We start from the raw sequence: 12,943 nt of genomic DNA, 5'->3' as shown, positions 1-12,943 counted from the left end.
TTTTTTTTCTTTAAAACAACTGTGGAAACTAGATTCACATATAAAAATTAAATTCTTAAAATATGACATCTCACTCTTGGTCAAGCTATGATTAAGTGGATCCTCACACAACCAATACAAAGAATGAAGCAAGGTGCGGCTCTATGGCCCAGTGAATAGAGGCCCTGGAGTCAGGAGGACCTGGGTTCGGGTTCCAACCTCAGACACTTAACTCAAAAACTAGCTGTGTGACCTTGGGCAAGTCACTTAACCCCAACTGCTCTACAAAAAGGGGAAAAAAAAGAATGAAGCAATACCAACTCTCAAGACACTTTCATTCTAAGAGGGGAGATATAAGTATTATATCTAAGTACAGACAGAATAAATATAATACAAATAAATGCAAAGAAGTCAACTAAAAAGAAACTTGTGAGGAAGGGAATTACACATTCAGGAGGATGTTTAAGTAGTCTTGAAAAAAGAAAGGAATTCTATGAGGCCGAGGAAAGGATAGAGTGCATTGCCGGCATGGGGGACAAAGCCAGGGCAAATAGGAGATCACAGGAAGGAACTGTATAAGGTCTAGAAAGATCAACTGGGACCAATTGGGGTTAAATTATGAAGAGCTTTAAAAGCTAAAACAATCTTGTATTTGATCCTATGGACAACAAGGAGCCACTGAAGTTTACTGAATAGGGAAAGACATGTTAAGATCCACAATGAAGGAAAATCACTTTTAGACCATTATGTAAGGTTGGACTGAAGTAGGAACAGATGGCAAGATGACCAATTAGAAAGTCAACTGCAATAATCTAAGTCAGGGATTCTTAACCTGGGATTCACAAAATTAATGGTCCTCAGCTAAGAGGGAAGAAGTGAAAGATGTGGGAATCCTGAAGGGAGATTTGGAAGAGTTCCTGTGGGGAGTGAGACAGGTAATCAACTGGGAGAAATTAAAGGATTTTCTGTTGCAGTAAAGTAAGAATACAGTCCAAATTGAATAACGTGAATTTATAAGCAAGCAGCAAGCTAAAGAAGCCAGCAGCATGGGGCGGCTAGGTGGTGCAGTGAATAGAGCACCAGCCCTGGAGTCAGAAGGACCTGATTTCAAATCCGGCCTCAAACACTCAACACAAAAAACTAGCCATGTGACCCTGGGCAAGTCACTTAACCCCAATTACCCTTCCCCCTCTCCAAAAAAAAAAATCTAAAGAAGCCAGAAGCAGCTGTGAGACTAAGACCAGAGCAGATCAGGGTCTCAATTCCTGCTTTCAGACCAGTCTGAAGTGTATAGAGTAATAACCAGGGCAGGAATCCCAAACCAAAGGGAAGCCTACAAGGCCTATCACGTATAACTCATACAGCTTTCCAGCTGACTAACAGAGACAGAGTCCAACAGCAGTCTACGGGAACTTCATATGGGCAAGCACATAAGTGCGTTGCTCAGACCAAAACCCAAATTTGCAGGGCTCAGAGCAGGTGGGCAGTGAACAGACTGTACTGGGTCATACCACGCTGAGAGCACTGAAACATACAGGTCCCCAGCCTGACCCATCACTGAGATCCTGCAATAACATAGTGCTTCCATACTTTAACAAAGAATTCCACCACAGAGCTATGACAGTTAGCAGGGATACACCAGAAACAAACCAAGAAGAGGAGAACAACTACCAGCAAAGCCTCAAAAAAAAATACAGCTTGGGTACAAGTTAAAATAGAATTCCTGGAAGCGATGAAGCAAAAGTCTTTTTAAAAAATTCTAAAATGTTTCAATAAATTAAATGAGAGTGCTAGAGGGAAAAGGCAAAAAATTTGGAAAGGGAATTAACAGCTTGGCACAAGAGATACAAAACCTTGCCTAATCATCAAACTCCTGGAAAATTTAATGGATCACATAGAAGCCAGTGATTTTATGAGAAAACAAGAAATAAAGAACATACTCAAAAGGCTGAAAATAGATGAAAATGTAACTGACCAGGAAAAACAGATTAAGGAGAGACAATCTGTATCAAGGAAATTAATGAAAAGAAATGCTAGGGAAGGGGGGAAGTAATAATACTACCTAGCTCCCAGGGTTGTTGTGAAGGTTAAATGAGAAAATATTTGTAAAGTATCTTACAAAAATTAAAGCACTGCACATGCACTGGCTATCAATGATGTTATTACCTTGAGAACAACAATGGCCTGAGTCTTATTCTACATATGACCAATTATAACCCACTGCCTTCGTTTGTTATAAACATGGCCACTTTTGCTCATGGGTAGACCAAGCTAATATAATAAAAAATGACAATTCAACCTAAATTAACTTACCAAGTGTCATACCAATCAAACTACCAAATTATTATTTTATAGAGCTAGAAAAAATAATAACAAAATTCATCTGGAAGAACAAAAGGTCCAGAAAATATCAAGGGAATGAATGAAAAGAAACGCTAGGAAAGTTGGCCTAGCCATACCAGATCTTAAATTGTATTATAAAGCAGCAGTCATCAAAACTACTTGGTAATGGCTAAGAAACAGAGTGGAGGATCAGTGGAATAGGTCAGGTACACAAGACACAGTAGTCAACGACAATAGTAATCTACTATTTGATAAGCCCAAAGACTCCAGCTTCTGGAATAAGAATTCACTATTTGACAAAAACTATTGGGAAAACTGGAAAATAGTATGGCAGAAACTGGGCATTTTACACCATATACCAAAATAAAGTCTAAGTAGGTACACGATTTTAGATATAAAGGCTGATACTATAAGCAATCTGGGAGAGCAAGGAATAGTTTACCTGTCAGATTTATGGAGAAGGGAAGAATTTATAACCAAATGAGATAGATTTACAAAATGCAAAATGGATAATTTTGATTACATTAAATTGAAAAGTTTTTGTATAAACAAAGCCAATGCAACCAAAATTAGGAGGGAAGCAGAAAATTGGGAAAGAATTTTTACAAACAGTATCTATGATAAAGGTCTCATTTCTTTTTTTCTTTTTGGAGGGAGGAGGGCAGGGCAATTGGGGTTAAGTGATTTGCCCAAGGTCACAGGACTAGTGTTAAGTGTCTGAGGCAGCATTTGAACTTGGGTCCTCCTGACTCCAGGGCTGTCTCTCTATTCACTGCGCCACCTAGCCACCTCAAAAGGCCTCGTTTCTATAATATACAGAGAACTGAGTCAAACTTATAAGAATACAAGTCATTCCTCAATTGATAAATAGTTAAAGGATATGAACAAGGAGTTTTCAGAGGAAGAAATTAAAGATATCTAAGATCATATGAAAAAATGCTCTAAATCACTATTGTTAGAGAAATGCAAATCAAAACAACTCTCACCTGTCAGACTGGCTAACATGACAAAACAGGAAAATGATGAATGCTAGAGAAGATGTGGGAAACCTTTGTTAGTAGAGTTGTGAACTGATTCAAACATTCTGGAGAGCAATTTGGAGCCATGCCTAATAGGTTATATAAATATGTATACTCTTTGACACAGCCATACCACTTCTAGGATTGTATCCCAAAGAGATCATACTAGTGGGAAAAGGACTCATATGTACAAAAATGTTTATAGCAGCTCTTTCTGTGGTGGCAAAGAATTGGAAATCAAGTGAATGCCCATCAATTGGGAAATGGATAAACAAATTGTGGTATATGAATGTAATGGAATATTACTGTGCTATAAGAAACGAGGAGCAGATGGACTTCATAGTTACCTGGAAAGACTTACATGAACTGATGCTGAGTGAGGGGAGCAGAACCAAGAGAACATTGTACACTATTAGAGACACATTGTGTCAGTGATGACTAACTTTGATAGACTGGGTTCTCAGCAATGAAAGGTTGTAAGACAACTTCAAAAGACTCACGATGGCAAAAGCTATCCACAGAGAAAGATTTACGGATTCTGAATGCAGATTGAAGCAAACTACTTGTTCTCTCTTTTTTGTTGTGTCCCTTCTTTCTCATTGTTCACTCCATTGGTTATAATTCTTCTTTACAACTTGACTGATGTTTAATGTGAAGGTAGATATAGAACCTATATCAGATTGCATGCCGCCCTGGTGAGGGGAAGCGAGGGAGGGGGAGAAAATATGGAACTCCAAAACTTGTGGAACTAAAGGTTGTAAACTAAAAATAAATAAATTTTAAAGAAAACAAAAAGGAGAGACAATATGAAAATTGTTGGACTATCTGAAAATAACGACCAAAAAAATCTACCTAATAATACATTTATATAGCACTTACATGTGCCAGGCACTGTGCTAGGTGCTTTATAATTATGTCATTTGATCCTCATAACAACCCTGGGAGGAAAGTGCTATTATTATCCTCATGTTACAGATGAGGAAACTGAGGCAAACAAAGGTGAAGTGACTTGTAGGGTCACAGAGCTAATAAATGACTGAGGCCATATTTGAACTCATGTCTTCCTGACTCCAGGCACAATGCTATATTCACTGTGACACTTAACCTAGACAATATATTTCAAGAAATCATAAAAGAAAATTGCCCAGATTCCTTAGAACCATGAGGCAAAGAGGAAATAGAAAGAATCATCTGGTCACCTCCTTCTGAAAGAAATCCCAAAACAAAAATTCCCAGATGTATCATAGTCAAAATCTAGACTGCCAGATAAAAGAAAAAATACTGCAAGCAGTCAGAATTAAAGAATTCAAGTACCAAGGAGCCACAGTCAGGATTCATACATGATTTAGCAGCCACTACTATAATGGACTGGAGAACTTATAATACAATATTCCAAAAGCAAAGGATACAGGCTTAAAACCAAGAATAACTTACCCAAGGGGGAAAAAATAATCCTCAAGTTAAAAAAATGGAAAAGAGAGAACTTCCAAGTATTCCCAATGAAAAGACAAGAGCTGTGTAGAAACTCTTACATGTAAATACAGGAGTCAACAGAAACAACAACAAAAAATACAAAGATTAGCACACAATCATAAGAAAAAAAAGAAGGATAAACTATTTACATTCTAATATGTGGAAATGATACATGTCCAAACTGATCAAAGATCATGCTCATTTGTTGTTGTTCAGTTATTTTCAGTCATGCCTGTTGCCTGACTCTTCATGACCCCATTGGGGGTTTTCTTGGCAAAGATACTCGACTGGTTTGCCATTTCCTTCTCCAGCACATTTTACTAATGAATAAACTAAAGCAGAGAGAGTGAAGTGACTTGCCCAAGGTCCCACAGTTACTAGTGTTTGAGGCCAAATATGAACTCAGGAAGATGAAATCTTCCAGACTCCAGTATTGGCACTCTATCCCAGGTTTAGCAGAAGTAAGCATGGAGTCAGAGGTTATAGTTAGACAAAGGAAGTCAGAGTTTTTGATTAAGGGAAGTAGACTACTTAATCGGCTAATGGTAAGATCCTTGATGTGACTATTCCTGTGTATGGTTAGGGTTGTATGTAGGAGAAAGTCATGGAATCCCGAGGTTCCAGAGTCTGAGGAAACAACCATTTGGATATGCTGAAGTCTCCTAGCACAAGGGCAGGAGTTGGGGAGACGAAGAAGATACAAGGGATTGTAAGGTAAAATAAGAATCGAAGGGCAGCTTGGATTCAGACTGTGGAACACTTAAATGCTAGGCTAAATAGCAACAGGAAATTGCCAAAGACAAATCAAAAGGCTGAAGCAGAGCTGAAAACAGCCTATATCAAAGCGATGAGATCTCTTTGCAGCACCCTTTATGACTACTTCCTTGTATGGTAGGATGGTAAAGTGCAAAGAAAACTAAATCTTAAGTCAGAAAACCTATGTGAGCCCATTCTTCACATCCACATCCTGGGCAAGCCATTTTAGCTCTGTCCTTAAAACCAGAAGTAGGCAGTGAAAAGACTATTATTCACGAGTATTACTAACCCTTCAAGATGAAGCATTAGACTAAGTTCTTTCATACACAGCAAAGCCCTGATTCGAGAATGCTCTAGACCAGAGCTGTCAAACTCTGCACCTGAACTAGAGTAAAATATAACTGGGAAATGTTTCACAAAATAAATAAATAAAAATACAGAACAAGATAATGTTATTTTGGGGCTAAGTTATATTGTCCTCAGGGATCCACTTCTATTTGAGTTTGACACCACTGCCCTAGACAAACCTATCAAGCAGATAAAAGTAATTTCAGCATTGGTCCTCTGCCCCATTGCCAATCCAAGGCATGTCCTTTCAGGCTCAGTGATCAGCACAGCCAGAGAGTACCCTACAGCCTCTTCCAAATAAAATTGGTTTTAGCCTGATAAAATAATCCCTGTAAAGATACAGGCATTTTCACTGGGCCCTTCTGTAAACAACACCCCATTCCATTAATGCACACCCATTAATGGGAATAGGGACACTAATGGAAATTTCAGGCCAAAGCAAGCAATTACTGTCACTGAGATTGACGTGGTTTGGAAGTGTCATTTAAAATAAAAGCAAATGTTTAACTTATTTAGATTGTGTAGAATGTAGAGACAGAAACATCTTTTAAAAAGGAAATGTTAATTTATTTAAATTGTGTAGAAAGCAGGGACAAGAAACTTCAGGCAGTCTAACAAATTAAGTAGCAAGACACAGATCCAACCCTAAAAAACTGAATCTTAATAAACCTAATTTTCATGTTTTTACCCCTTTTATACTCATATACTATTCTGCATTATAGCTATTTGTGTACATTATAGCTATTTGTGTACCAGATATTCTATACTATTCAGTCTTTCAATCATGTCTGACTCTTTGTGATACCATTTGGGGTTTTCTTGACAAAGATACTGGAGAGATTTGTCATTTCCTTCTCCAGCTCATTTGACAGATGAGGAAACTAAGGCAAAAAAAGGTGAAGTGACTTGCCCAGGATCATACAGGTTGTGTCTGAGGTCACATTTGTACTCAGGAAGATGAGTCTTCCTGACTCCAGGACTCCATACTCTACCCATTTTGCCTCCCAGATGCCTTTATTAAACTTAAGAGGGCATTAAATGTAGGCAAGGTAACCTAATGACCCATGTTTAAGTACAACTAGATTTTAAGACTCCAAGATTTCATTCTGAATGTGAAATTTAAAGAACTAAAAAAAATTATTTTATTCACTTAGAAAAGGCAGTTGCTATGTTAAAAAATAATGAACAGAGTACAACTGAAATAACTCTTAAAATCTGATATCACCACCTGACAGGTAACACACCTACAGAGTTATCACTTCTGCTTTTTTCCCTAAGGTCAAGGGCCAGAGTTTGTTGTTCTTGTTATTCCACGTTATTTGCCTAAGGACTGTTTTACTGGATGTCCAGTAGACATCTGAAACCAAACCTGTCTAAAACAGAACTCATTATGTTCCTCCCTAAAGCCTCCCCATCTCCTACCTTCCCTATTATTGTAGGGGCACCACCATCCTCCTAGTCCCTCGGGCTCACAACCCCTCACCCTCACCCCAAACCCTCTTCCCCCAATCCAATCTGTAGCCACAATCTGTCGATTTCACCTTTTCAACATCTCTTAAATATGCCCTCTTCGTTCCTCTGACACTGCCCCAACCCTGGTACAGACCCTCATCACCTCACACTTAGATAACTGCAATAGCTGCTCGTGGGTCTACTGTCTCAAATCTCTCCCCACTTCAGTCCATCGTTAATCCAGCCACCGAGGCAGGTTCCCTCTAGTAATAAACTCCAGGGACTCCCTCCTAACTCCAGGAACAAGTACAAAATGCTCTGCTTGGCTTTCAAGGCCCTTCAGGGCACAGTCCCCTCCTACATACATCTTACTCCCCCCAACCTACTCTTCAATCCAATGACACTGGTCTCCTGGAGGTTCCAAAACCAATATTCTCTCTGGCCATCCCGCATGTCTGAAACACTTTCTCTCCTCTCTAACTCCCGACCTTCCTAGTTTCCTTTAAATTCCAACTAAAATCCTACTTCTACTGGAAGCATTTCCCCAACTCATCTTAATTCCAGTGGCTGCCCTCTGTTAATTATTTCCTATTTATCCTGCATATAGCTTGCATTAAATATATGTTGCATGTTGTCTCTCCCATTTGATTGTTAACTGCCTCAGGTTAGGGACAGTCTTTTGCCTTTTTTTTTTTTGTATCCTGAGATTACTATAGTTCCTGGCACTTAGTTGGGGTTTAATATTTACTGACCGATTTTCAAGAACCCCATCAGCTCACAACTGAGAATCAAGCTCAACAAGTTACATAGTATTACCTTCATCACATGTCTACAAAATAACATCCTTTTATCCAGGGCATTTGTGACCTGATTTCTGAATACCAGAGTACCAGAAGGACAATTAATTTCGAAGATTACTGTGTGTAAGACCCTGCACTATGTGCTGCAGGGGACATAAAGATAATTCCTATTCACCCCTAAAGATTCAACTTAAATGCTGTTTCCTCCTTAAGTGATACCCAGTGGCCTTCCCCCTGGGTCTCAAAGAGCACTTTGTCTTTCACCTCTCTAATGCATTAATCGTGAATTATAGTTATTTGTGCAGCCTTACTTAACTTTCTGTCTCCCCAGAACCCAGTACAGTGGTCTGTACACAAGAAATTAATGTGTCTGTATATACATATACATATATATGCGTTTGTGTAAATGTGTGTATATGTATATACACATATACATACACACACATAAAGGAAGATTCAATCCTGACACTTCCAGGCCATGTGACCATTCTCTGAACCTCTCAAACTTCTCCAATAGGAATTAATTATACGCGATAAAGCAGCTTCAACTGTCTCCATAGACTAAAAGACCCTAAGAACCCAACCCAGATAATAACTCAGTGAATTAACAGCAGTCCGTGGGGTTCCCTCAGGACCCCTCCTCCCTGGCTGCCCCCAGGTGCCCGGCACCGGGCCGAGAGCAGTCCGTGCAGTCCCGGAGCCCAGTCCGCACGGTCCCGGACACAGACGGACAGGAGAGAACCTCAGAAGCGGCCCATCCCAGGGCTTCTTCTACGAACCCGCCTGGGGCTGGAAGTACTAAGGAAAACCGAGGCAGAGATGGGGGGGGGGGGGGGTGCTTAGGGTCGCCTGGGGGGGGGGGGGGGGGGGCGGTGACAAAGTGTGGGAGCCCCTGACACACACCAGGAGCTTGCGTTTGCAGACCGCTCTCCTAAAAAAAGCACTTTGCGCTCTTAACTCACTCCACCCTCACAAAGACCCTGGGAAAGAGATGCCGCGATTGGAAACTGAGGCACGGAGCCCTTCCCTGGCTTGCCCAATCACGGGAGAGCGTGGGGCAGGTCTTCCAGATGCCTGAAAGGCGGTTAAGCGAGCACCCCTGGTTGCAGGGTCCCCCTCACGCGGCTCCGTGGGCCCGTTTTCGGCAGGGGGGGGGGGGGAAGATTTAGGAGCAGAGGGGCGGGGTCTTGCCCAGGGTCACACAGCGGAAGAGGCTGCACTATAATGACAAAAATAACAAAGACGGCCAACACTGAAGGTTTGCCATGCTGGGAGGCGGGCGCCGTTATGACCCCATTTTACGGAGGTGGAAGCCCAGGCCACCGAGGTCCGGGCACTCGGCCGGGTCAGCGGGCTGGACCGCGTCAAACCATGCCCGGAGCCTCTCTTCGCCCCGCCCGGTCGCGGCACCCACTCCACACCCAAGCTCTCCCCTGGCTCCGCCCAGCGGCAGCCTCAGCCCACCCCGGCCGCGCGTGGGGTTCTCCCCGGCCTCCCCCCTGAGCTCCGGCACGGGCCCAGGCCGCTCCAGCCGGGACCACGCGGGCCTCGGCCGCTGGAGCCCCCGAGGAGACACCGCCGGAGGCCTGCGGGGACTGCAGGGTCCGGGGTCCGAGGCCAGGGAGGCCGGACGTACCTGCTCCTCTGGCCGGCGGCGGAGCGGCCCCTTTAAGCGCCGTCCACCCGACCCCGGGGTAACGGAACGGCGGCAGCTGCGGTGGCGGCGACGGCGCACACACCTCTGTCCTCCATGGGGGGGGTGGGGGGTGGGGAGAAACTGTTTACTACAAAGTCTCGCGAGACGAACGGCACGGCCGGGAAAGCTGGGAGACAGCCGGCAGAGCGAGCGTCAGCGACTTGGCTCCACCCAGAGTGCGCAGCCCTGTGCGTGGGAGCCGAGGGCCACTGCGAGGCCCCCGAAGTAAGGACAGGTCTCGCGATACTTGGCGGTTCAGCCCGAGAGCAGAGGATTCAAAAACCAAGCTGTGGACGGTGCTTCCGCAGGCTGGCTCCGGGTCAGCCAGACACAGCTGGGGCAGTTTTGTGCTTGCCAGGCTTAAAGTCCTAGAAAGTGAGTACGGTGCCTCCTCCGAACTTTTTTGCCTGTGCATTCATTGTGCAGAATGAATAACTCGAATTTGAATATATAAGTTGAAAACTGCTGCCAAAACATCAGTAATGAACCCTACGAGAACCCGTGAGATAAGATAGCTAAAGCCTCTTTGGAAACCTTAAAGAGCCATGTCAGACCTAGCCATTAATATTGTTAGCCCAGGAAATTGTGGGAAAATGAATTAATGAATTCTTCTACAACCCTAATTGTGTTGTATTTTCCAAGAATCTGCTGTGCCCAGCCATTAATCACAAAAGTATTTACAGACTTCTTCTGGTTTAAGTCAAGCACCCGATTCCGTTAGACCAGAGCTTAACTTTTTTTGTTGTGTTGTTAAGGTCAGTCTTTATTTCTGCCCCCTTAAGCCGAGCGATGAAGCCTATGGACCCATTCTCACAATAATGTTTTTAAAGGCACAAAACACATGTGATTACAAGTGACTTATACTGAGATAGTTATCAAAATATTTAGAGAAAAGGTCGGGAACCTTCTAACTCCCCTAAACCTCACAACTGGTGAATCATTCACAGCCCTTGAGAACTTACTTCACTCCTGCCCTTCCAGTCTTCTTACACCTAATTAAAGGACTTTTATGTTCTTTGATATGGTGACGTGTCCTTTTGGCTGTTCTGTGAACAAGACGTTACATCTTTCAGTTCTGGAAATTTTCTCCAGACCTGGAATGCTCTCCCCCAACAAAAATCCCACCTACAGAAAGACTTCCCTAACCTCTCTTAATTCTAGTACCCTCCCTCTTTTAATTATGTCCTGCATATAGCTTGCTTTTGTTTCCCCGTTAAGATTGTAAGCACCTTGAAGGCCAGGACAGTCTTTTACCTCATTTTGTATCCCCCAGTGCATAGCACAGTGCCTCCGAACATAGAAATCGCTTGATAAATGCTTTTGGGTTCATTACAAAGGATACTTATTCCCATTTACAGGCAAGAAACCTGAGGCTTAGACATGCAGCCCTTAAGAAAGGGAGCTGGGATCAGAACACAGGTTTTCTGACTTCCAAGTCCAGTACAATGTTCTATTTCTGAAGGGCAGCACATCTTCCATAGTCCTGCCTGTGTCTGAATTTGGCAGTCTGAGGGCCCTACATTTGGATACAGGTGTCAGAGACTTTGGTTGTTTTTTCTTAAGCATCACCATATTTTATGCTGGCTCTTCTTCCCTGAGACGGTCCAGAATTGTGGCTGGTGGGGAGACTTGAGAGACCTTGACAGTAACTGCAAAGTAAGAAAGGAGGAGCTGGGACAGGTTGATTTAGGATACCTTACCTTCATTCAGAGGCTGTAGGAACTGGGCAGCCTCTTTCTCTTTGCCTGCAACCAGGTTTAAAAAGAATAGCTAGCACTTACAAAGGCCTCACGAAACACTTCACAAATATCTCATTTGATCTTCACAACAAGCCTGGAAGGCAGGTACACAATCATTGCTCCCTCCTCCCCGCCCCCCTCCCCCAGTTACAGATAAGAAAACTGAGGCAAAAACAGAGGTTAAATGACTTTGCCCCAGAGGTTCACCCAGTTAGTTAAGTGTGGAGAGGGCAGATTAGAACTCTGGTCTTCCTGACTCCAAGATGGGGATTCCTCTGCTCCCACCTGGTCTTGCTAAGCCACCTGTTTCAACCAGGGTTTTTTGGGTTTTTTTTTTCCACACATTCTAGAAAAGATTCTTCCACCACCTTCCCTCTTATCACTTATTATGTACCAGGTACTATGCTAAGGACTTGGCTAGAGTCCCAGCTGTGGGGAGAACTGGGAAAGGCCTCTTGCAGGAGGTGTGATTTGAGCAGTCTTGAAACCCTTCTGCTTATGTAATTTTTCCTCTTCCCAATCTAGCCCTTACATTAACCAGGTCAGTGTAACACTATATGCTCTAATGTCAACTTCTTTATCAGCTTCTCCCATGGGTACCCATGCCTTGCCAAACCCCAACAGCCTCCTCTGCTTCTTTTCATGTCCTGCTGAACAGAGCTGGCAGAACCTACTGGAAATTGTCATCTCCACTGCTGCAAGGTAATCCTTTTACTCCTCTTCCCTAACAGATTGCATCACTCTCCCCAGCAGCCTTTTTAAAGCTCTTCTCACCAGTTTCCCACATCTCTAGAGGTCCACAACTTGGCCATATACTTCACTAAGAGGCCTTTCAACCTCGGTGCCCTCTTCTCCCCACACTAATATTTCAAAACCCCTACCCATTTTGTCATTTATTATAACTTCAGATGATGTACCCCTTCTTCTCAACAACACAGACTTCATTTCACCCTCTATTTCTACTTCCCCCCACCCCAGACATCCTGGGGTGCCTTGCAGCTGACCCTCTCCCCAGTTAGTATAGCACCCTCTGGACCAGTTTGAGACAAGATGTGGGTTAATCTGATCAGTTTTAGAATTCAGCCCAGGGATGGAGTTGTCTAGCCTGAACCTGACCATACTTCTCCTACAACTATCCTATCATCCCGCTGTAGCTATCTATCTGCCCTGCCTCTGCATGCATGCCTTCAGAAAAGAATAGCATTTATATAGTGCTAAGTGTTTTATAAAAAGAAAAAAACATAAAGGTAAACAAATCAATAGTTGGAGAATACAGTGCAGTAAGACTCTAGGCTCCATTCCTCTCAGACCAAAACTCCCCTACATGGCCACCATTCC

The 12,943-nt window shown here is 43.0% G+C and overlaps 1 protein-coding gene across 3 annotated transcripts in view; it reads right to left on the bottom strand.

Annotated features, from left to right (window-relative positions):
* Positions 1 to 10,425, bottom strand: part of MBTPS1 (membrane bound transcription factor peptidase, site 1) — a 70,591-nt gene extending 60,166 nt beyond the window's left edge. Inside the window, exon 1 of one of the 3 annotated variants that reach the window (XM_069085659.1) lies at positions 9,807 to 10,425. The gene's annotated coding sequence lies outside the window, so the exon portion shown is untranslated. The remainder of the gene's footprint in view (positions 1 to 9,806) is intronic. The other 2 variants (XM_069085660.1, XM_069085658.1) reach the window with 2 other exon arrangements.
* Positions 10,426 to 12,943: the final 2,518 nt, after the last annotated feature.

Source organism: Petaurus breviceps, unplaced genomic scaffold (genome assembly GCF_028583685.1).
Source record: "Petaurus breviceps papuanus isolate PSGF00001 unplaced genomic scaffold, PetGlider_PUasm1.0 176, whole genome shotgun sequence".
Lineage (NCBI taxonomy): Eukaryota > Metazoa > Chordata > Mammalia > Diprotodontia > Petauridae > Petaurus > Petaurus breviceps.
The sequence above is the reverse complement of the archived record's forward strand: the minus strand, read 5'-3'. Positions and strand labels throughout refer to the sequence as shown.